General features: G+C 36.4%; 1 protein-coding gene across 11 annotated transcripts in view; it reads left to right on the top strand.

Annotated features, from left to right (window-relative positions):
- Window positions 1–251: 251 nt before the first annotated feature.
- CSNK1G3 (casein kinase 1 gamma 3) overlaps window positions 252–25,078 on the top strand; it is a 106,702-nt gene continuing 81,875 nt past the window's right edge. For 6 of the 11 annotated variants that reach the window (XM_023197132.2, XM_026454523.1, XM_026454521.1 and 3 more), the window contains exon 1: window positions 252–711. The gene's annotated coding sequence lies outside the window, so the exon portion shown is untranslated. Of the gene's footprint in view, window positions 712–2,505; window positions 2,669–25,078 lie in introns of those variants that run through there. The other 5 variants (XM_023197125.2, XM_026454524.2, XM_026454525.1 and 2 more) reach the window with 5 other exon arrangements.

The raw sequence follows: 25,078 nt of genomic DNA, 5'->3' as shown, positions 1-25,078 counted from the left end.
CTCTCCTAAAGCACGGGGGTGTTTTCTTCCAGTTCTCTGCGTAGACTTTGCTATGCCTCTCCGCCCACTGCCTCATCTAGAGAAACACTCGGATCCACAACTGCTCCTCACTTCCCCTCACGCATGGCTCTAGGAAGACGAGAAGAGGGCGCGGCTTACGTTTTATGTACCTTGCCAGCCAATGACCGCGCCGTCTCCTTTCCGGTCGGTGATCCGACCAATCCAAGAAGGCTGGTGCAATCTTCGGCTCTACTCGGCTCTTTTCGCTGATGCGGGCGGCTTGGGGGCCGCCGCAGCTAGAGAGACGCTTTCCTTTTTAATTTTTTTTCCATGTGTTCACTTCCGGGTCCGGCGTCGATCCGGATGCCCGAGGCAGAAGGATGTTTGACCTCCGGATAAGCGAGGCGCCGCTGTGCATTCATTCCCAGCTGCATCGGTGGCGACAGCAGAGGCTCGGGCGGCGACTCTCTGGCCAGCGGCGGCGGTAGGAGGCACCAGCAGCAGTGCAAGGACCGAATCCGGGCAGCGCTGCGTTACCTCTCTCGCTCCTTCCCCCCTACCTCGCTCGCTCGCCCCCTGCGTGGCTCGCTTTCCTCCTCCGGCCGCCGGCGGGTGTGATGTGCCGCCGTCGCTACCCCCGCCGGCGCTGACTGACTGGGGGCGCCGCCCGCGCCCGGGACCGACCCCGCTGCTCGCGGCCGCGCCTCTGAGGTAAAGCCCCCTGCGCGTTGGTGCTCGGCCGCCAGCCCCGGCCCGGTGGCTGCCTCGGCGCGGCCGTGGCTCCCTCCCTCCCGGATGGGGCTGGGGTCTCTGGCGGGGTGGGGTGGGGTGCGGCGGGGGCGGCGCCGCCGGCGCGGGTGTCCGTTGAGGGGTGGGCGAAGACCGGGGCGGGCGGCCAGGAGGCGTGGGCCGGAGGGGGCCGCAGTCGGAGGCTGAGGGCGCGGAGGGCTAGGGGGCAGCGGGGGCCGCGGGTGGCGGGCCGGGCTGGGTGCAAAAGTTGCCGGAGTGGTGCGGCGCGACTGGGGCGGCGAGGGAGGTGGGCCAGCTGGCCCGGCGGGGGCTTCCTTAGAAGAGATTGGGAGGTGGGGAGTGTCGCCCACGGTGCTCCTTGACTATGTCCCGACAATTACCTTTGGAGTAGGGGCTTTGGGCAGGAAGGAGGCATGCATGGGCTGGGAGGAGGCGACGGGGGCCAGCGTTCAGTTCAGGGATAAACTTCCCGTTGGAGTGTTTAAGGGGTTGGGTGGGGGGACACAGGGATTTACCTGTTTGTTAGAGCTTTGACTCAACTCAAAACTTAACTAAGACATTAGTCAAAGGTTAACATAATTACTCTGATGGTTACTCTTATGGTGCCGGTTTGTTTGTTTATCCCACATGCAGGGGAAGTGACACTGAGAGGCGTCGGATCTCTTGGTCCATCGCCTCCACATTTCTTTTCAGCAGGATGAGGAGGGAGATGTGTGTCTATTCGTGGGGTGGGGGTAGTTAGGCCTGTGTCATGGTCATTCCCCTTCTCCCACCTCATGTTTTAGGGAGGAAAAGTTCAGATGGGGGACAGAGAGAACGTGCCTGTGTGTGTGGGAGACAGCTACTGTTGATACACTGTGTGAATTACTTTTAACTCTTCTGTGGTAATCACCCAGGCTGTTCAGTGGCCTCTTTTAAATCTTCTGCTAAAATATCTACTTTAAATTAGAGAATTATAAACGTACTTATTTTTAATGAATTAAGAAAGTAAGTCATTATTTTAACTTTTGTAATTCTTCCGATTCAAATGACATTTGCGCACAGATATAAGAGATAGCAAACTATATCTAAGATGGGATATAAAATTAAAACTATATGCTTTTTAAAGATGTTTCTTCGAGGAATATTGGCTTTCCCCATACATGTAGAAGAAAAACATTACAGGAATTGTGAGAATAATGTGGAATTAGAAAGATGTGAAATTAGAAATCATTTTTCGTCAAAAAAATCGGATCTGGTGTGTGACATTCTTAATAGCTTTCTTTCTTTTTTTTTTTGGAGATGTACTTAGTGTATTTTGTAATTATTTACAAACTTTGCTCCAGTTGTATCTTAAGATAAAATTATCTTATTTTGTATAGTTAACCTTTATAGTTGCACAGAAGATAAAAGATGAAAATTACATTTATGGACATTGGAAGAAAGATGTTATCAAATACATTGTATGGCTTTGAGATATATTCTTAGCAGAATGTACAGACACTTCTGCTTTATGTGAACTTTCATTTCTGAATATGTATTAAGTAGAAGTAATTATTAGAATGGGGGACAGAAAGGTTAATTTTAATGTTATGAATGACATTTTTTGGGGAATCTTGAGAAACGATTATCTTTACTGATGATTTATTGTAGTCATCCACTCCTTCTGCCATTCATCAGCTTAAACATTAGTGCATTACGTAATTATTGACATTTTCATCATTAGATTTTGCAAGCATTTACAGTATATTAACAAAATCTTCTGTACGTGAAAAGCATTTATTACTTCCTTGAAAATAAAGAACTGGGATTAGTGGAATCAAGGAATTAATTCAACCAGGACCACCTTTACTGTGTGGCAAGGATGGAACAGTGGGTAGAATATGAAGATGAATGAGACTCAGTACTGCCTTCAAGGGAGAAGCAGACATACACAGAGGTAATTCACAGATTCCTGTGGGTTTTGTTGGAGGTGTATTGGACGCATGGGGTGTGTGTGAGACACTAATTTTTGACTGGGAAATTGTGAATGAATGTAGAGCTGGTCACACTCCATCTGGGCCTTAACAGAGTTTAATAGGCAAAATGGGGGCGGAGGGAGTGATGGTGGGGGTAGTTTCCTTGGTGAAGGGAACAGCCTGAGCAAAGGCATGTGATTGTGTTATCGGGCTTGTTGAACTGGACATAAGGCTGTTTTGCCAGGAGGTCTTTGTGGGAGAAGCTATGAAAGTAGCTGGAGATCAGGCCATGGAAGTCCAACTTGTATTTGAAGATGAGTCAGTTGGAGGCATGAAGGTCCAAATGTACGGAACCTATGCTACAGTAGGTAGGCAAATAAGGATAGTAAGTTTAAGGAAACAAGTTATAATGAAATAGTCAATTGTCTATCATTGGCACTACTGAAGGAAAGCAGAAAAGTATATAATCCAAAACAATCCATACATAGTTTCGTTATATTTATTTATTTGCATTTTAATATGAGTGTGTCTGGTAATCTAGTAATTGGTTATACATGAAATCAATCCAGACTGTAAAAATGTGACTCAGGAAGAGAAGCTCTCCAGTTACTTCTCTGTGTCTCCTCTGATCCATCCTGTAATCCACTCCATGCTGGGAGTAGACTTATTCTGGTATAGTTTATTGGTTCAGATGTTTTTCAGAGTGGAACAAGTGGTTGTTTTGTTCCAAAGGGCTTCCCAAAAGGATGTATCAAACTAAATAGAAGGAATGCTGAAGTATTAAATAACAAAATATAGGTCATCGAATCGTTACATTATTGTCAATGGTGAGATTTACTGTGGATGAAGTGAAATGTAAAGAGTGTATGTTTTCACAGAAAGTGGTTTTAATGAAATAATAATAAAGGAATCTGTACGTGAAGAAAATTGACAGTAACAGAGGGATGATAATATGAGACACTTTCACAGTTCCGGATAAATGTGTGTGAAGTTTTTAAGTCATCTTAAATATTAGATGACCCTAAAATAATGTAACCCCACACTTAATCATTATCAATGGAGTGCTTAGAAAAAAAAAATCAGTTTATAAGTGCGTGTAAAATCATGTTAGAGGGAAAATTGAAAGTTTTTTTCCTCCTAATTATTTCCCTTTTAGCTTCCTTAATTATTCCCTTCGTAGTATTCAAAAAGGACTTATAACTGAATTTGTGTTCCCTTCAACCTCCCAGTAACAACAACAATACCTCCTATAATTTATTAAGTGCATACTTTGATAGAGGCCATAAATGATACTATTAAGACAACTCTATGAGTTAGGTGGTGTAACCTCATTTTTGAGAGCAGGAAACAGTCTTCTGGAGTTTAAATAATGTGTGGAAGATATATCTTGGAAGTAGCAGAGTGAATATTTGAATCAGTTTTTTTTTTTTTCTGACTTCAAAGTCTTAATCCATCAATGATCTATTTTTTCTTATTTTCCGTCTTCATCCTTTTTCTGATCTTTTCTCAAGCAGTTGGCAATTAGTGGTATTAATTGATAGTATGTGTCTGAGTGTTGATTCTTTATGATGTAATTTCTTCAGAAGTGGCAGTTTTGAGGTATCTGTCTTTAATTGTGGGATTCTGTAGGTGCAGACAGTATGGTTCTGGTAATTTAAGGTACCTCAGAGCATCACCTTTTGCTGATCTGCAGGACAGAACTATGCTTGGATTCTTAATGTATAGAAATCAAGTGTGCTTTATTAATGTGAAATGATTTTCAGGAGCATCTGAGCTGCTCAGGAAATACGGAAGGAGAGATAAATGTAGAAATGTATAACTTTTAGCGACATAGTGGAGGCTGCTGTTAGACATTTTTTCTTTCTTTTTTTTAAGCTCTCTCTGAAAGCTGAGATTTAGCAACTATAAATGTTTGGGCTTCCCTTCTATTATGAAACCTGAGGAAAATATGTATTGATTTGTTCTTAGACCATAGTGATTGGTTATACTCTCTCCTGCCACTTGGTGCTTATCATCTTAGTTATAAGAAATCATTCTTAACAATGAATTGAAGTATTGGGGAGATAAGACATACTTTTTTGGTTGCTTTGTTTAGTAATAATATGTTACATAGTTATAATTTATTGAAAATGTATGAGTAAGTTATGTCCACATGGCTAAATCATGTCCACATTTTTCATAACTTTTCAATGGAATGAGATAAGATCTGATGATACTCTTTTTCTTAAATGCAAAGTTTAATGTTTTTTTCTCTAGGGTAGTAATGTGAGGTTGAAGTTGTATTCAAATTTATTACATTTATTTAGATCACTTTGTGTTACCTGGAAATACTTTCTTTAGCTAATAGCTACATTTGGAAAAAAAGGGAAGAGAGTTACCCTGTTACTCCGCCATTGTGTTCTTCATCAAAATGAAGAAAATTCATATAAAGTGCCAAGGACTATGTGATGCCTGCCACATAGTAGGCACTGTGTAAATCTTCTGTCCTTCATTTCAGAAGTTGCTGATGAGAATTTTAGAGGGTGGATTGGTGGGTAGACAAGCAAAGACTCTCGGGAACACCCTGTTACAGGAAAATCTCTCTTACCTGACCTCTGCTTAACACACTCGTGAGATTAAGTGATAGTCTTCGTTCTCTCTGTAGAATTTGCTGACTGATGCTCATGCTACGTTGAGTGACAGTAGCCTATTCTTTAGTTTGATCTTGAACTTTTATTTCCCCCAGTTACTGTATACTTACCAAGAGATATGTGTGTTTGTACCCAACACACTGTTATGGCACTTGATGTTGTAATCACATAGTTTGATGAATTATTATTAATGAACTCCGAAGATAAAAAGGTGTTTGTATGAGAACCAGTTGGCTGCTTTGAAATCAAGTGAGTAGCCAAAATCAATTATGGTTGAAATAGATGAGGGTGAAATAATTTTAAATGATCAGGGAAAAAAAAACCTAAGAATCTAAAAAAATCTGCAATAATATTAGTTTTCACATGTTTGTAAAATGTCTTTCTGTGTTTAAGAAACAGAAACTGGAAATCACAGGTGTTGTTTTATGGGGAGTGGTTTTTGCAAGAAAAATGAAATAGAACTTTCATCAATAGACCCACACTTGAAGAAAAGGCCATACCTCTGTATTATAAGATTGTCTTGTGAATGGACATTTTTGTTTTAGTTATAATAAAAATATATAGAGTTTGTAGATGTTGAGAAATGGTTTCCTTTTTAGGCAAACTTCAGAACCGTTGATTAATTGTAATATATTAAAGAAGTTGTCTGCTTCTAGAACATCATCTTTCCTAGTTTACGCTACTGCTTAGAGATTTATTTAATAGCATCTTCTTTAAGAAAAAAAAAAAGAAGATTCTGGTATTCCGAGGTGTTCATTCCTTAGAGTGAATTGTTTAATTGTCTAGTCAGGTGATCAATCTATGGTTCTCACATATTTCCCAATATGGTCCCTAATCTGATTTCATAAGCTACCTTTCAACTTTTATGTACTGTCAGGATTGGAGAGGTAAGCCTTCTTATAGTTCCAACATCTCCTCCATCCAAGTAGGAATGCTGAGGTAGAGGAGATTGTTCTTTGGAAGAGGAAATGTGGCACCCTTGATATATACGGGAGCACTTGAGCCTCCTATCTCGCCTAGCTCAGTCCAAATGGAAAGGAGAACTTTCAGTTGAAGGAGCAGGAAGTTCAGGTTGGAGAAGGAGTGATATATGTGGTATGCTATGTATTTTGGTGTAACCACATTGCTTGCTGAATTACAGTAGATGCTGAAATGGCACACTGAAGTATGAAGGTAGGGTGGGTGGCTCCAAGCTAATACTTGAGGGCTCTGGCCTGCCTCTCTGTGATTTTCTTGGCTCTGTGTCTTCTGTGTACTGGAGTCATCCTAAGGCCAACAGCAAGATCACATCTAGACATACATTGGCCCGAGGAAGGAATGGATCTCTCTCTCTCTCTGTCTCTGTCTCTGGAAAAGCAAATAAATCTTTTGCATAAGCCTACCAACATACTTTTCTCTTCATACCTTATTGACCAGAATTAGGTCACATGTACATCCTAACTAGTTATCTCAAGGAAAGTAAGGTTATCATGGTTGGTTTCTACTAATCAGGAGATACCTTCTGCAATTGGTGTTGGGATTACATTTTTCTGTGTTAGATGGAAGAGGGAGGATATTTTTAAAAAATTGTGGGAAGGAAGAATTTGGGGGATATGGATGTTAGAGAGATGATCGATAGTGACCGCTGTATCTACCTGTTTTGAAGCGATTCTCGTGCTTCAGTGTCCCAAGTAGCTGGGATTACAGGCACATGCCACCGCACCCAGCTAATTTTTGTATTTTTAGTATAGATGGGGTTTCTCCATGCTGGCCAGTCTGGTGATGGGGTTTCTCCATGCTGGCCAGTCTGGTCTTGAACTCCTGGCCTCAAATGATCTGCCTGCCTTGGCCTCCCAATGTGCTGGGATTATAGGTGTGAGTCACCGTGGCTGGCCAGTTACTTTTTTTTGTTGTTGTTGAGATGGAGTTTTACTCTTGTGTCCCAGGCTGGAATGCAATGGTGTGATCTCGGCTCATTGCAACCTCTGCCTCTTGGATTCAAGTGATTCTCCTGCCTTAGCCTCCTGAGTAGCTGAGATTACAGGCACTCGCCACCTTTCCTGGTTAATTGTTGTATTTTTAGTAGAGATGGGGTTTTGCCATGTTGGCCAGGCTGGTCTTGAACTCCTGACCTCAGGTGATCCTCCTGCTTCCGTCTCCCAAAGTGCTGGATTACAGGCGTGAGCCACCGCGCCTGGCTGGGTCTGAATATTTTAGGAGCTAAAAACCCTGCTTTATTTTTTCATTGGCTAACTTTGAGTCAATAAAATAGGTGGTTAAGTTGAAAGATTATAATTTTTTTCCATGAAACTCATGAAGCTATTTAATTTTAAATTAATAATGTGTTCCTATAAACTCATTTAAAATTTTCTTCTGCATTGTTGCTTTCCTTCCTCACCATAAAGTTGCCCATACCTTTGATTTCATTGATTACTTTGCTTGTCATGTCTGGGGAGAATAAGTGAATTGAGGAAATGGGAATTTCTTGGTCAGAAGGATTTATTTTGAATCCTGGAATACCAGTGAGATTGGAGGAAAGGATGGTTTTTACATATTTTGAGAGCAGCAAAGTTGGTGAGGGAATGGGGAGAAAGGGAAGAACCGTAGAATTTTAGAATTAAAATGAATCATAGGAAGATTGAAATGCTCAAGTCACACTCCTGATTAGTAGAACTCTTATATCCTAATTACTAGTGTAATACTTTTTCTAAGTAAGAATTAGGAGGCCATAATAATCTTGCCTGCTTTGCAGTTTTGCTCAGGACTGTGGGCTACCACTGTAAATCAGTCAGCTAATCACCTTAATACAGATACCTGTGTTCTTAGGCTTTGGAAAAATTTAACCAGAAGTTTTCTTTCTTTTTTTCCAGTAAGATAAGTAAACAGACAAAATTTTTCAGCTTGCCTCAAGCAGTCAACAACGACAACATCGCACAGAAAGATAGACAGACACACACACACACACACACACACACACACACCCCCCACACACAATAATCTTAAACCTAGCCTGCTTAAATGAAAATACAAAAGCAGACTGTTTGAGACAATTTATTATTTTATTTTCAAGAAAATGATCTTAAACATTTCTTTACTGTCAATATATGTAAATGAAAGGAATATATATGTGCATATATGCTATACATATATACATAGGTACATATATGTATGGGTTGTAAGTATGGGGAGTAAACCCATCCATCTTCTGCAAGAATATTTATGTTAATAACAGTTGCTTATAAAATGGTGAGATTTAGGATGATTTTTATTTTTATACTTCCTATACTTCTCTATGTTGTTTGGGTTTTCAGCTATCACTGTGCATTATTTCTACCATCAGAAAAAACAGTAATTTTTTTTTTTTGAGGAGAGTAGAATCTTGGGTTGGGATGTGTTTACTACCAGTTTAGATTTTAATATGTAACTTTGCTTTCCTTGTATATTACCATGAATAAAGTGTGCCTCAAGTGTATTGATACTTTGCAGTTTTCTTTATGTTTAAAATTGGATTTATTAAAATTACTTATCTTAAAGTTTTAAGTTGAAATTGGCCATATATCTTTTGGTACAAATATATGTTATAAAATTAGTGGACTTTTGAATATTTTGAAATTATTGTGTTATCTGTTTTTTTAATTTGTTTGGTTTGACTTCAGGTGGTATACTAGGGCGTGTATTAGACTGTGATTTATTAGAGTTAAAATTATATTCAGAATTTCCTTTAGCAAAAAGGGAAGTGAAAAATTTTTTTTTTCTTTACACCCTGTCTGTGTCATGTTTATTTTCTATTTCTGTAAACTACTTATTTTATATTCTAGCAATGAATACTTTCAAGTGGCAGGCAAATATATTAGGTAATCAGGACAGAAGAGAGAAAATTTCTGGTATTCTGTAAGTCTTAGTGTGTGCAAATTTATGACTGTAGGACCTTTTAATAAAATTCTAATTTGGAGTACAAATTCTAATTTGGAGTACAACAATAGTCTAGTATTGTTTTGGAGATGAAACTAGTAGGTGTCAGTTGTAGATGACATTGAAAAAAAGTGTTTATAGATGCATATTTTTTACAAAACATTATTTTCTTTTCTACATTTATTTTAGGGAATCTGACAACAGTCCGACTCTCCCTACTTCAAAAATGTAAATCTTTAAGTCTTAAAGATGTGAAATCTTGTGATGCCAGTTTTTATTTAAAAAAAGGATCTTTACTGAGTACTTTTTCTGTCATATGAGTATCAGGATATGTTGTAGCTGATGTGTCTTTATATAATTGAGATTCTGTAAATGTTTGTAGTTAATAAAGTATTGAAATATAATCAACTCCTTAAGATAATTGTTTTGCATATTTTCTGATATCTGTTGAAAGTTGATAAGTAGAATAATGCATATTGTGTATTTGCTTATTATTGTATGCTTTGCTGTTTACCTTAATACCCTACTAATGAAGGTGGTTTTTTGAAGACTGAAAAGAAATCCTGAGCATTTGGGAATGAGAATATCCAATAAGCTAAAATTAATTTTACTATACACATTTGTTTACAAATTTCCATTTGAAAATTAGTAATTTTTCTTCTGTGACAGAGTAAATGAAAGAAGTAAAATGGACAATTTTAAAGAGAGTTCCTGCAGTCCTTGCTATGGGGCTGGGAATGCTAACATTTAACTAAATAGATGAGAGGAGGGAAGGGTTTGTGGAGAAAGTTTTTACTAGTGGTTCTTGGCCCGACTTCATATTACAGTTTTCTTGGCAGCTTAAAAAAAAAGACAGATGTTGGGATCCTACCCATGCTAATTTATATTCCATAAATAATCAGTAGGGCCCGGAAAGGGCTAGGGCATTGATATATTTTAGGATTTCTACAGACGATTCCAGCGTGCTGCAGGGTTGAAAATAACTAATTTCTCCTTTGTTTTACACTCTCCTCTTAGCCCTGTAAAAAAATGACTTCCTTTTATTTTCCAACTGTCTTTTTAAAATTTGGAGTGGAGGTATGAAGATGGCACAGAAGAAAATGCAAAGAAAATATTAGCAAGAGAATCAAGTTAAAGTAGTGGTTTCTGTTCATAGCTTCATACAGTTAGTTGTTCCTCAGTAATTGGTTCCAGGACCCCTCACGGCTACCAAAATCCAAGGATGAGCTGGGCGCTGTGGCTCACCCCAGCACTTCGGGAGGCAGAGGCAGGCGGATCACGAGGTCAGGATATTGAGACCATCTGGCTAACATGGTGAAACCCTTTCTCTACTAAAAGTACAGAAAATTAGCCGGAGGTGGTGGCACACACCTGTAGTCCAGCTACTTGGGAGGCTGAGGCAGGAGAATCGCTTGAACCTGGGAGGTAGAGGTTGCAGTGAGCTGAGATCGCACCACTGTACTCTAGCCTAGGTGACAGAGCAAGACTCTGTCTCAAAAACAAAACAAAACAAAAAATTTCCAAGGATGTAGTCAAGTACCTATATTAAATGGCACAGTAATTGCCTGTAACCTTTGACACCTTCCCTTATACTTCAGGTTATTCCTAGATTACTTGTAATACCTAATACAATGTAAATGCTATGTAAATAGTTGTTATGAAGTATTGTTTAGAAATAATGGTTAAAAAAAAAAGTCTGTACATGTTTAGTACAGATGCTTTTTTTCCCTGAATATCTCAATCTGAGGTTGGTTGAATCCAAGGATGCATAGATTACAAGGGTCAATTGTACTTAGCATCCTTAGTGAGGCCTCTATATTCATTGCTCATTAGCAGTCTTTGATAAGTATAATGCCAAAGTTAAATAATTTCTAAAGCTTGGAAAGTTTGTTACGGGGAAATTTATCAAAAATAAATTAAGGCATCAGTTAAGTTGTTTCTGGAAATCTTAGGAGACCTAAGTGATATCTTTAAAGTTATTACAAATTATAAGAGGGCAAGAAGTGTTACTAATAAAGTTATTCATTTTAGGTTATATTTACCATATTTACAATGTCATTGAGTTGTATTTTTTATGGAACATCAGGATAAAAGGGACTTCAAAGATTATTTAGTATAACCGCACTTCTACTGCTTTATTCTTTTTTATACCACTGTTGATGAGGAACGGTCTCTGTTTTTTCCCGCTCAGTGAAAATATTTTACCTTAGTTATAGTATATTGTGTTTTTATTGCATATAGATTATATTGTTTATATTGCATATAGTTTGGAAATATATACACATAAATACACTATGATAATAGGGTTTTATTGGGTTATTGCATCTCGATGTCTAGGACAAAATTAGGGTCCTTTTAGTGACTGACTTGATGTTGCTTCCTGGGTCAGGAACATCCTCAGCAGCTACAGTGTTTTTTCTGTGACAAAATGAGAGCAAGCCATTTTAGGATGAGTTCAATATATTCAATTCAATGAACATTTTTTGTGTGGTGGCAAAATTGGATTTGGCAGTTCTATAAATTGCAAGGGTTAGATTTCTAAAAACTGCCCTGATAGGAGAATGTGGTACAGAAATGTAGCACTGGGTAGGGTTTAGAGGACATGTTGTGTGAACCAGTAGGAGACTTTTGGAATTATTCTGGATTCACCAAAATACCACAATAAAATTGGTACATGATAAAGAGTAATGAGTATCGTTCTATAGGACCATAATTCCTTTTCAACAGTTCTAACATCCATAGCACTCTGAAAACCAAAACTTTTTCCGTGTGTTTGGCACAAATTGATTTTTTCACAAAATCTGTTCCGACTGTTCTCTTTATTTCATATATTTAAAGGTTTCATTGTGGAAATAGCAAATGTTTGATTATAGTGTGCTGTCCCAGGCTTTTCTGTACTATCCCAGCCTTCTCTAGAGGTGTTGTTAAATATATGATGTGTACCCACTGTATCACCTGTCAAAAATCTCCAGACATTCTGAATTCTAAGACATGTTTGACTGCCAGAATGTTGGAAAACGAGCTATGGACCTGCATCAGCCCCTTAATAGAAACTACTCCATATCTTACTTCTCTGAGGTGGAGTTTCAGTAAGATGCTAGTAAATTTCTTCTGCCTTTTTTCTTGTAAATATATAAATGCAAAAGGCATTTTATTTGAATCTGTGTTAGTTTCTTTAACAGTTGTTGAAAGCTCTCCTGGGTTTTTGACGCTAAGTTATTAACTCTGGTCACTGTAGTCCCAGAAGCATTGTGTAATTAGGATGCTTGAGATGGAAAATGTTTTGGGTAACTTTGGCATAACTGAGTATTCATCAAACACTCTTTTTCGTCCTTGGGGTTACATAATTTTACCTTTGCACATGATAACTTCATGCCAAAGCGCCTACAGGCAGCCCTCTCTTTTACATATCTTGGCTTCCTTTTTTAATAATAGAAAGAAGCAGGGGTGTGGTTGCAATGCCTCTGTTTTAGTTTCCTTAAACTTCCTTAATTTGTTTTTAAGACTTCATTTCAAATATATTTATATCTGCTTTGGCTTATTCTTATTTTTTGCCTCCAGTTCCTATTCCCATACTTTCTGGTTCTTCTCGGTTCTTTTCCTCTTCCTCTTCCTCCCCCACTGTAAGATAATATTCCTCAAGAAGAAAAACTTGTAGTTACGGTATTCTGTATCAGAAAAATTTTCTGCCTGCCAGAAAGGTGGCAAATAAATCTACATATTTTAGTATTATAGTTCCCTAAAGAGGACTTTTGGTTTAAGGGAATGGTTATTGTACCTCTTATGCAGAGGTAGCGTTCTGTGTATGTGGTCTCTGCTTTCTTTCCGTCCTTAAACACTGAAGGATAATGGGAGGGGGAGCACTAGTGTTGTATGCATTTTAAGCTATGTTTTCAAGTTCAACAAGATAACAGGCACTCTCTAGATCCTAATAGGAGCATGTGAAACTTACAGGTAGCCATTCTTCTCCACCTCAAGAATAAGGTTTAAAATTTACACAGTTAGGTTATATGCACTGGCTTTGTGCTCGGAAAGCACTCGAATTCTATTGTCATTCGTATCATATTTTCTTTTGTTGCTTGCTTAAACTATGTGATGTCAGGCAGGTTGTCTTGTTTGCCATTTGTATTTCCTACCTTTAGCACATAATAGGTCTTTAATTTAATTTAATTTAATTCTTTAATTTAAAATAGGTCACTTATTTGTTGAATAGATTGTTTCTTTTTTTTTTTTTTTTTAAATCAGGGAGAATGTTAACATGGGAGAACCTTGATTAAACGCCTTGCAAGGTACCAAGCTTATCCTACACCAGTTGTTTGCATTTTTTTTTTTTTTTTTTTTTTTTTTTGAGACAGAGTCTCACTCTGTCATCCAGGTTGGAGTGCAATGGTGCGATCTCGGCTCACTACGGCCTCGTCTCTGGGTTCAAGCACTTCTCCTGCCTCAGCCTCCCAAGTATCTGGGATTATAGGCGTGTTCCACCATGCCCAGCTAGTTTTTGTATTTTCAGCATATTGACCAGGTTTGGTCTCCACCTCATGACCTCAAGTGATCTGCCCACCTCAGCCTCCTAAAGTGTTGGGATTACAGGCGTGAGCCACCACGCCTGGCAGTTTGCATTGTTACAGTTGTATGAGACAATCTCAAACACATAAAGTAATAAACACAAGCATCTGACTTAGCTGCTCAGGCTTAAAAGTAGAAATACTGGCCGGGCGCGGTGGCTCACGCCTGTAATCCCAGCACTTTGGGAGGCTGGGATCACGAGGTCAGGAGATCGAGACCTCCTGGCTAACATGGTGAAACCCAGTCTCTACTAATAATACAAAAAAAAATTAGCCGGGCGTGGTGGCGGGCACCTGTAGTCCCAGCTACTCGGGAGGCTGAGGCAGGAGAATGGTGTGAACCCGGGAGTCGGAGCTTGCAGTGATCCAAGATCGTGCCACTGCACTCCAGCCTGGGCAACAGAGCAAGACTCTGTCTCAAAAAAAAAAAAAAAAAAAATGTGGAAATACTTTACAGAAATATTTTTAAGTTTATTTTTAGAGATAGGGTCTCATTCTGTTGCCAAGGCTGGAGTGCAGTGGGATAATCATGGCTGACTGCAGCCTCAAACTCCTGGGCTCAGGTGATACTCCCACCTCAGCACCCAAAGTTGCCAGGACTACAAGCATATGCCACCATGCCTGACAATATTTTATTTATTTATTTTTTGGTAGACACAGGGTCTTGGTATATTGCCCAGGCTGGTCTTGAACTGGCCTCAAGTGATCCTCCCACTATGGCCTCCCAAGGTGTTGGGATGACAGGCATGAGCCACCCAGCCTAGAAATACATTTTTTTTTTTTTTAAATGGCAGAAGTTAAAATTAAATGTATTATTGGGTGGCCAGAACGTTTGGTTAGAGGAAATATTCTTTTTTTTTTTTTTTTTTTTTAGCATTTCAATTACTTACGATTTTAAGATATTTTTATATTAGTTTTTCTCTCTCAAATTCACTCTGCCAATAATCAAAACACAGAATAGTTCTATCACCCCTTAAAATTCCCCTTGCAGTCAACTTCTCCCACTCCTAGCAGCCACTGATTTGTTTTCTCTTTCTATAATTTTGCTTTTTCTAGAATATCATATAAATTGAATCATGTGTTATATAACCTTTTGATTCTGGCTTCTTTCACTTTGCAGAATGCATTTGAGAATCATCTATATTGTAGCGAGTGTCAGTGGTTTCTTTTTACTGCTGAGCAATATTCTGTTATATGGATGTACCTCACCATGTTTATCTATTTGCCCATTAAGAAATGTTTCATTCATGTACAGGGTTTGTGTGTGTGTGTGTCTATGAGCATAATTTTTTTTTTCCTTGAGTAAGATGCTAAAGTTGGGATTGTTGGGTCATATGGCAAGTGTGTGTTTAACTTTATAAGAAACTGCCAAACTATTTTTCAAAGTGGCAGTACCCTTTTTATTCCCACTGGCGATATAGACGAGTTCTAGTAGTAAGCAGTTCTAAAATTTAAGTTGCCTGTATTGAATCACTTTGGTTTGTTAGCTTGATTGCACACCAGCAATACTGGTATAGTAATATCCTGAATGTGATATTTTTATTGCTGTAGATCTGTCATTTATAAATAGTGATTTACGGGAGCCTCATTTTTGAATGAATGCAATCTTCATTGTGTTCTGGAACTATTGTTTCTTGTTCAAGTAATGTAGTCCTGATCTCTATAAGAAAAACTAGGCTTTTAAAACCTTGTGTTCACATTGGGGTTTAAGGTACCTTTGGGTCAATTCTCTGTCTCTGTCTTAAGGCTTTCATAGTTTGGGGGAAGAAGTCTCTTGATTTAGCTGGGCAGAAGGAAATCCTATCTCCAGAGAAGTAGTAGTACTTTCAGCTTGTTTCTATCATCTGTTGCACGTTTCATTCTAGAATTTTGAAGTTGTTAACTTATTTATAATTTACAATCAGTTATACTAAATCTGTTCTGTGAGGAGAGTTGACACATACTTACCCAAACATCATTACCCTTAAATGAGCCTTTTAAATTTGTGGCCTTTGCATATACTAGGCTGTGTATTAGTAGTTGTATATTTTTATACTTTAGAAAATTATCACTGTAGTTGAGAAGAATGAATATAACTTTGTTATGAGAACCACGTGTGATGCAACCACTGACTTTTCTGGATGTACTTTCTCATTTAGTTAGCATTATAGGGAATGATCTGATAGATAAATAGCATAGCCTTTTACCAAAATACATTTTATTTTATTTTATTTTATTTTTTCTTTTAATGACAGACTTTACAAAGTAGTACTGTTTTCCCTGTGTTTTCTGAACATATTCAAATCTTGTTAGTTTAGGGCTCTCATTCTGAACCTCAGCTATAAAGTGCTGTTTTGAAGAGATGTCTATAAACCTATTGATGAGGATGAAGTTGTTTGTCTTCCTTGTTCTCAGTCATAATTTTACTAGTCACTTCAGTTTTCTGTTTTAATTTGTATTCTATTATAAACTTATTAGAGTTATTTGAAAATGAAAGTATCTGACTCAAGTGGAATTTAGAGGCTCTTATTGTTTAATGAAGATAATATACATTTGTGACCTCCTTTAGTGAATTTCTTTTTCTTCTGGCTCATAGCTTTGTTTTGAAGAGTTGAAATCCCCGTGTAAATGACCTTTGATTTGTGGAGTGTTATTCCACCTGTAATATCTCTTAGAGCTATAAATTGCCTGTCTGCCCATGACTTTCTCTTTCCTCCTTTATTTGAAAAAGTGATGATCGTATAAATTAACATTCTTAAATTTCTAAGAGGTTGTTTAGTCATTTATTCATTTATTCACTTATTTATTTAAGAAACTTTTAATCAGTGTTGACTGGTATGTGTTATAATAGATATTAGGGAGACAGAATTGAATAAAATGACTCTTTTCCTTAAGGACATCAGATTAACAAATGGAGTATCTTAATGTTAAAGAGTGAAAACATTGTCCCATCTCTTTCCTCTAAATTGGTAGTGAGATGCAGAGGTTTGATCAGATTCGGTTTCAATTGTTTTTTCTTCCATTGGGAAGATCAAAGGTTGTCTTTCTTTTTGGAGTGTTAGCAGTCATTGATGATTCTTGCCTAGTCCATTAATTTACTAAGAGTTGTGTAATGGTTATAATTTAGTTGTCATTTCTTAATCATTTATTAGCTAGAGTACTTTTAAAGAGAAAATCCCCCTCACCAATTAGAATTTGTTCTCATTATTCAGAGATTCCATATTTGTAAATTTACTTGCTTTAACCCTAAACTCAGTAGTCCCAGTCATTCACAGACATGTGCATACCCAGAGTGGCAAAAATTTTAAGTCACCCAATGTACATGTTCCCAGTTGAGGTTGAATAAGGTGGTTCTCCGCTTTCTGATGAAAAGCTTGCTTTTTGCAAGTTATTTATTACCTTTTTCCTGGTGATTTCACTATTTAAAAGGGCCCCCAAGCGTAGGGCTGATGTGCTGCTGCCTAGTGGTCCTAAGTGCAAGAGAGGTGTGATAAGCCTTATGGAAAAAATTCATGTGTTAAATAAGCTGAGTTCAGGCATGAGTATAATGCTGTTAGCTGTTAGTGCAATGTTAATGAATCAGAGATGTATATTAAATAAGGTGTCTTGAAAGAGGAACATACAAAAAACTAAACTATGTATCAATTGGTTGATGAAAGTCTTGTGACCAGAGGCTGGCAGACCATAACTGTATTTGTCTTGGAAGCAGTGGTTCACTATTTGAAGTGACTTTATAAAACATAACTGCTGATAAATCAGCTGTTTTGTGGTTTTCCTGAGATAAAAAAAATTCTTTTAAATCAGTATTAAAACTGTACTATAGAAAGTTGTGGGTAGTGGAATTAGATAGATCATTAAGAGTTCTGATGAGATCTTTTTGAGGGCAAGTTCATCACTGTATTTCTAGCACCTAGACCTGTACCTATGTCTAGTACATGGTAAATACTCAGTAAATATTTGTTGAATGAAAATAAGCATCCCAAAATTTCCTTGATGGCTTGCAGTTTAAATTTTATAGCATTGTTAGGATTAGGGTTTGCAGTGCAATTTCTGATTGTAGATAGTGAGACGACCTGCTCACAGAGGTTGGTGTGGTGAATATTTCGGTAATATAAATTTAGCATGACCTTTGCTTGATTTTTGATTCGTGTCATTCTTAAAGATGAAGGTGCTCTTTGCTTTTCTGGGCTTATGTATAATAAATACTTAGGAGACTGTGTATTTTCACAGAAAAATTAGATATTTCTGCTGGGTGCGGTAGCTCATACTTATATGAGCACATTGGGAGACGAAGGCAGGCAGATTGCATGAGCTCAGAAGTTTGAAACCAGCCTGGGCAACATGGCAAAACTCTGTCTCTACAAAAAATACAAAAATTATCCTGGTGTAGTGGCATGCACCTGTAGTCCCAGCTATTTTGAGATGTGTTCGAGCCACTGCACTCCAGCCTGGGTGACAAAGTGAGACCCTGTCTCAAAAAAAGAATAAATATAATTATAAATAATAATTATAAATAAATAAAAATTAAATATTTCCTCCCCTTCCAACTATTGAGACATATGGACTATGATAAAAGGTTTTACAAATGGGAGTGTAAATTCACTTGTGAAATTGAGAATAGAAGGCATAAAAGACATTTTGAGGATCTATGAAATGGTCATATTGTAGTTACTGGAGAACAGTGAGATCTGAATAATTAGACTATTAATTAGACTTCCAGTAATATTTATACCTAGGAAATTTAAATTTTAATAAGGTTTCTCATTTAATAATTGACTTAATTGTAACTGATTATAGTATAGTATGTTTTGATGATACTCCTGTGCCACAATACAGTAGCTTTTAAACTGTAGAAATACTTTTTGATTACTGACCCAATGATACATGCACATTCATTTAAAGCCTACAAATCTTATTAAACATGACTTATCCTTATTACATATGTGCACTCCATTTTCTTTCCTCTTTGGTACTATTTTATTTAAAAACACTTTTGTCTGAGACTCATTATATTGATTAAATGACCCACTAATGGGCCCTGATCCACAGTTTGGAGAACATTGTTCAAACAAAACTGGGTGATAATTTTTGAAAGCTAGAAATTCCTGGGTCTTAATAGGAATGTACAAAGACATCACTGAAATCAAGTTTCAAAAATATAAAGTGTTGTAGATGATAGTTACTAAATCTTTCTGGGATAAAAAAAGTCTCTGTAGTATGTAATTATAGAAATTGATCTCCATTTTTGACATTACAGTTAATGATTTAGTTTTCAAAAATAAGTGTTTTTTCTTTTCTTAGACAACCACTCTTGAGCTAATGCCAGAAACCAGTAACTGGGACACTTGCTGCTAATAGAAGCATGTGATGTAACGGCTAGCCATCACATCACAAATATCTTTACTGATTTAAATTTTGGAGAAGGCTGAAGACATGTATTGTAATACAATTTTTATAGAGACTGAATAAAGCATTTGAAACACTGAGTCATTTCATATGCTAAATTTGGAGTTTTTCATTTGAGATAACGAAGCAGTGGGAAATCAATGCTATGACAAGTAACATTTGACTATAAAATTTGATTTTTAAATTTCCATTTGTTGTAAATTTATACTTGTAAACAATATTGAATAACATGCTAAACATGAAAAGATACCTGGAACTTTCAGTGCTTAATATCGATATGTTCTCAGACTACTTTCTCTGTTTTATCTAGTTTGCAATCTTAAGGAGGTCATTGGCTTTGTCAAGTCTTAAATTATTGGGCCATGCGGATAAGAGAATCTGATTTTCTGTTCTATGTTTTGTAGATTCGTCAGTGGTCATCAAATTAGAAGTATTCCAGTGACCTATATTTCTATTCATATAATCAGATAATGTCTAATGTTTTCTGTATTTAGCAGCTTATTTTTATCTTTCTTAGTAGATATTACTATATCAAAATTGTAATTGTGAAAGCAAATAAATTATTTATATTCATTTATGCTCAAAAACAATTTTTAAAAGCATTATTTTGAAGAATTCCTGTCTTTTTAATGTAGATATTTAAATAAGTTAGTAAACTGAGAATAATTACAGACTTGAATAGAAGTCACAAATATTTTATTACCATTTATTCACACAGGTGGCTTTATGCTACATGAAATCTATGTCTGTTATTTTTAGTAGTAGATGGATTAAGGTTTCAGTTAGAGGCAAAATCTCTTGTAAAAATTAAAATATAAAGCAGTATAAGTAACTATGTTACAAAAAATTGTTAGTTGGATATTTCTGTGACTCTTCTCTCAGTAGTTTATATTTTAATGGGTGCCTAATTTTTAAGTTTTCAAGATGCATTTTTCCGTTCTCTTCCTTGTAATTTTTGAATCTAAAGCTTCTGTGAGGGAAATTTTCAGTTTTTGCCATTGACTGCATCTGCAGGTATAATACAATACTAAGATTATTCGTAGATCTTTTTAGCAGCTGGTATAATTTTAATGTACGCTCTGAATTTTGTAGCTAATTCTATTTCTAATCATATTTTTGTTTTTGCCCGACTACTAGAAAGTGCAAAAAATACATTTGCTTTGAATGGGTAATGAAACTCATGGTATATTGTTAGTATTATGTAGTTTTATTTCTTAGATTTTACTTCTCTGCTGATTTCTTTATGTAAATCGTTTCTTCATCCTTTTTGTAGTGCATGTATTACAAACTGCCCTAAATAAATTTTTATAACAAAGTTGGCTTTTAAATAAAGTGCCGATATTACTTAAGTTTTTAGGATAGATTGCTTCTAAGAATATATTTATAAAGCCATTCAGTAGGAAAATAACAGTATTCTCTTCAGTGGTTCTTAACATTTTTTTAAAGATCATATAATCTTTTGATATCAAACCTGTTGAAAACTATGGATTTTCTCTTTAGAAAATTCTCAGGAAGTCTATGGATTTCAGGTTAAGAACTCCACAGCTGTCTCCACTATTATTGATGGAGTCTTTTCATTAAAAGTAAGCAAGCAAAAACAAAAACTGATTTGTAAGGGCACTTAATACTTTGCACTGTTACTTTTTTTGAAATATTCTTTTCAAATTTGACAGTGCTTTTTAGCTATCTTTAGGATGCAAGTTACTCATTTGTTGATAGTAGAATTAATAGATTAAATTAATGCCCGTATATGGAAAATATAAGCAGTAATCTCTTGCCTCTTATTTCTAGTCTTTGAATTTTTCAGTAGATAGAACCACTTTTAGTTATTTCAGTTTTAAATGCTTCAGGTGGTTACTTTTATGAATTTTAAATAATAAGCATACACTTTTCTCTTTCATACTATGACAAATTTTTGTATTTTAATTCTCCACTAAGAATGAAATTTTAGCTCACATACTCCCACTTTCTCTTGTGTCTTTAAATGTTTGGGTAGTTATTAAGTTTACTTCATCTGTTACTTACCGCTGACACTTGAAATAATGTTCTTACATCTCTATTTCTTGTTCTAGTAAATTTTTAGGTTATCTCTTAACTCTGTACTTTGCAGGATGCGGATATTCTTGCCCCATCCTTCCTTTTACCTTACCTATTCCCCATTAACAGCTGAGCTTCTGTCAGTTTCAATTGTAGTAGTATTTTAACACTGTCAAGGTTGGTTAAATTTATATTTTTACATGACTTTTATCTTGCATTTTTTCTTTTTGCCAAGGTTGAATGTAAAAGTTGAAAATCAGTTATCTATGTTACAGTATTATGGCAAGCTTTTGAATCAAGTAGTATGATAGAGTTGCTTTGCTTTCCTTTTTAATATTCTGCAGCCGCTTTTGGCCCCAGCTCAGGAAAATTTTCTTTTATGATTTCTTTTTTTAAATTTTCTCTGTTCTCCTTGTTAATTTTTATTATAAATTGGAAGTTAGAGATATTGGATTGTTTCCATCTTTTTTTTTTTTTTTAATGTCTTTATATTTTTGTTTTAAATATTAGGATTATTCCCCCACTTTGTTCTTGTTTATTCCATTTAATGCAGCATTATTTTGTTATTATATTTGTAAGTTAATTGTACTTCTCAAAAGCCCTTAGGAGCTAATTGTTTCAATTTTTGCTGCTGTTTTTAAAGTTCTCTTCTATTCTTCAAATGATCTGCTTCTCCAAGAGGTATTTTTTTTTTTTTATTTACTATTTATTTATTTTTTTAAAGAGAGTGTTTTTCGTATTGTTAGCTTTCCTGATGTATCTAGTGGTACTTGATTGTCAGTTTATATTGGTGATTGAGGGACTAGGCTAGTATTTCTGGGTAAATGGTTTAGGTTTCTTTTGCTGTTCTGTTTGCTGTGCTGTTTTTTTTCTTCATAAATTTCTTGGGATCCTGTACATGGATGGGGCTTATTGACTAGAAATGTTTAGAGATAGAAAGAACTCATTTATTCATTTACAGTATGAATTAACTGTCCTAGGTGCCAGGCAGTGTGCTAGGTTCAGGGATCATGAAGTTACACATACTAGAGCCCTTGTCATCAAATAACAACAGGCAATTATAAAACTGCATATAATATAAGAATATCCTTAGAAATTTCCAACTCTAATCCTTTTATTTTATAATTATTAAAATGAGCTTAGACAGATTTAAGTGTCTTGCTCAATGCTATACAACTAAATAGGAGCTAAATGGGATTCCAGGACTACTTTTGTTTAATTCTGTGCTCTTTATAATAGTACTTAGTCTAGCAAGCAGCATTAAAGAGGTCTGGAAGCAGCTATCAAGGATCCCAAGACTTGGGAGAATTGGTGTGTTGCAGCAGGATACAAAGCTTGGGACTTAGGTATAAGAGAAGGTTATGCTACCTTATATAATACTCAATCTTAGAAAATCAGAGCTAGAGATTTTTCTTGAGGGCTTGAAGAAATAAGCAGCCATTTTGGAGAAGCCCACTATAGGCAAACTATAGGCAGCTTCTAGAAACTGTAGGCAACCTCTAGAAACTGACGGTGGCCTCCATCTGACAGCCAGCAAAAAGCTGGGGGCTCTCAGTTATACACTGCAAGCATATGAATTCTGCCCACAGTCTGAAGGAGCTTGGAAGAGGATTTTTTCCCCACTTGAACCTCCAGATGAGAAAGTGTCCTAACCAATACCTTGAATACAGCCTGAGCAGATCACTTAGCTAAGCTGTGCCCAGGCTTTGATCCACAGAGACTGCAAGATAATAAGTTTGTGTTGTTTTAAACCTCTAAGTTTTTAATAAGTTGTAACACAGTAATAGAAAACTAATATACTTGGTCATGTCCACGTGTGTTGTGTTGTTCAGCATAGTGCCATTGTGTAATAAACACAATGCTTTCTCATCTAATTTGAGAACAAATAACACTCCATTGTGCATTAAAAGCACGACCGTGAAAGTCCACTTTCTCTATTGGTTTTGACATGATCTATATGCATTGGTAATAAAAAAAATAAGTACGATGTAGTGGTAGGTTATGTGTGTGGCACTACTGTCAAGTTATAACTATGCCACTGCTATCATTCTCTGAGCAGCAGTGTAAAGTGATAAGAGCACCACATATGGTCTCTGTCACAACTATTCAACTCTGCTCTTGTAGCACAAAAGCATCCATAACAACATGTAACCAAATTAGCATGGATTCCTATACCATTTTATTTATGAAGTCTAAACTTGGATTTCTTATCATTATCGCATGTTATAAAATATTATTCTTCTTATAATCCCCCCCACAACTATGTAAAAATGTAAAGACTATTCTTAGGTCCAAGGTTCTATAAAAATAGGCAAATAGCTTGCAGGCTGTAGTTCCATGACTCCTGGTATAGACAAATATGGAGGCAATTCTAATACTGCTTGGTAGATGCTATCATAGGGAAAATATTATAACATACTAAGACTCTTACTAAGAAAATATTTTAATTAAAATTCTAATTTGTTAAAAGTGTATTTGAAAAGTAAAAAAATACATTATTACAAGTTTATGAACACTTACCTGAATGTACTAAATTAGATGGAATAAAATAGGAAATGGCTTAGTTTCTCCCTAACCACTATTGTCATCTGTATATTTTGATTATTTTCACTTCCCGACTCATGAATGATATCCTAGTCCATTTTCACTGATTTCTTGTTCTGTATCTTTATAAGAATAGTTCTATTTTCTCAATGGATTACTTTTCAGATATCAAAATGACCTGTTCAAATTTTGATGTTCAATTTTAAGCTAACTCATCACTCTTCTGCCTCTCCCTCCCTCCTAGTTTCAGACGTGGCAGTTGACTCTGGATCCTCTATCGAGGAAGGGAAGTAGGTGTTATTTCTTCATTCTTCTTTCTTCCATTCTCCCATTCATTAGCTGCCCCTTGCTCCTCTAGGGTTCATGTGGGGTGAAGGAATAGGAAAGGGAAAAGGCAAAAGTCCTTTATGTGCTTTTAAATGCTTCTATTGTGGAACAGTTTTGGTTCCCCAGAGTCTTCCTATGAACCTCTTATGTAAAATGAACCAACCCACCTACACATATTTCTTTACATAAGTATTTATATGCATGAACAAGCATTAAAAACTTTGGAGCATACACATTGAATGAAAACTAATGATTCTCTCTGACAAGGGCAGGTGGGATGGAGGACAAGGGGTATGGATATCCCAAGGGATATTTTTACTTCATTGTAATATTGGAATTCTTATTACATGTAGCATGCGTTTTTTTGGTATTTGATTAATTGAACATAAATGAAAAGCTTTATATTGAAAATAACATGAAACTTTGCCAAAAGAAAATTACTTCCTTCTAAATTGAAAAAGTACAGAAGGGATTGTTTTAAAAAAAGCTTCTTAAAGCTAGATAGGAGGAATTAGTTCTAGTTTTCTGTACCACTGTAGGGTGACTATAGTTAACAGTAATGCATAGTTTCAAATAGTTAGAAGGAGTATATTGAATGTTCCCAACACAAAGAAATCATAAATGTTTGAGATGATGCCTATGCTAATTACTCTGATGTGATCACTTTATAGTATGTGTATTGAAACATCACCATGTATCCCATAAATATGTACCATTATATGTCAAATAAAACTTCTAAAATAAAATATTAGGTTCATTATCCATTAAAAAAGTGGCATTAAAAAACGAAATAATGGGCAAAGGACATGAATAGACATTTTTCAAAAGAAAATATACACATAGCCAACGGCATATGAAAAAATATTCAGCATCACAAATCATCAGGGAAATGCAAATTAAAACCACAATGAGATATCATCTTACTTCAACCATAATGACTATTACTAAAAAGACGAAAAAAATCACAGATGTTGGTGAGCATGCAGAGAAAAGGGAATTCCTATACACTGTT

This window comes from Piliocolobus tephrosceles, chromosome 4, assembly GCF_002776525.5.
Source record: "Piliocolobus tephrosceles isolate RC106 chromosome 4, ASM277652v3, whole genome shotgun sequence".
NCBI classification, from domain to species: Eukaryota; Metazoa; Chordata; class Mammalia; order Primates; family Cercopithecidae; genus Piliocolobus; species Piliocolobus tephrosceles.
The sequence above is the reverse complement of the archived record's forward strand: the minus strand, read 5'-3'. Positions and strand labels throughout refer to the sequence as shown.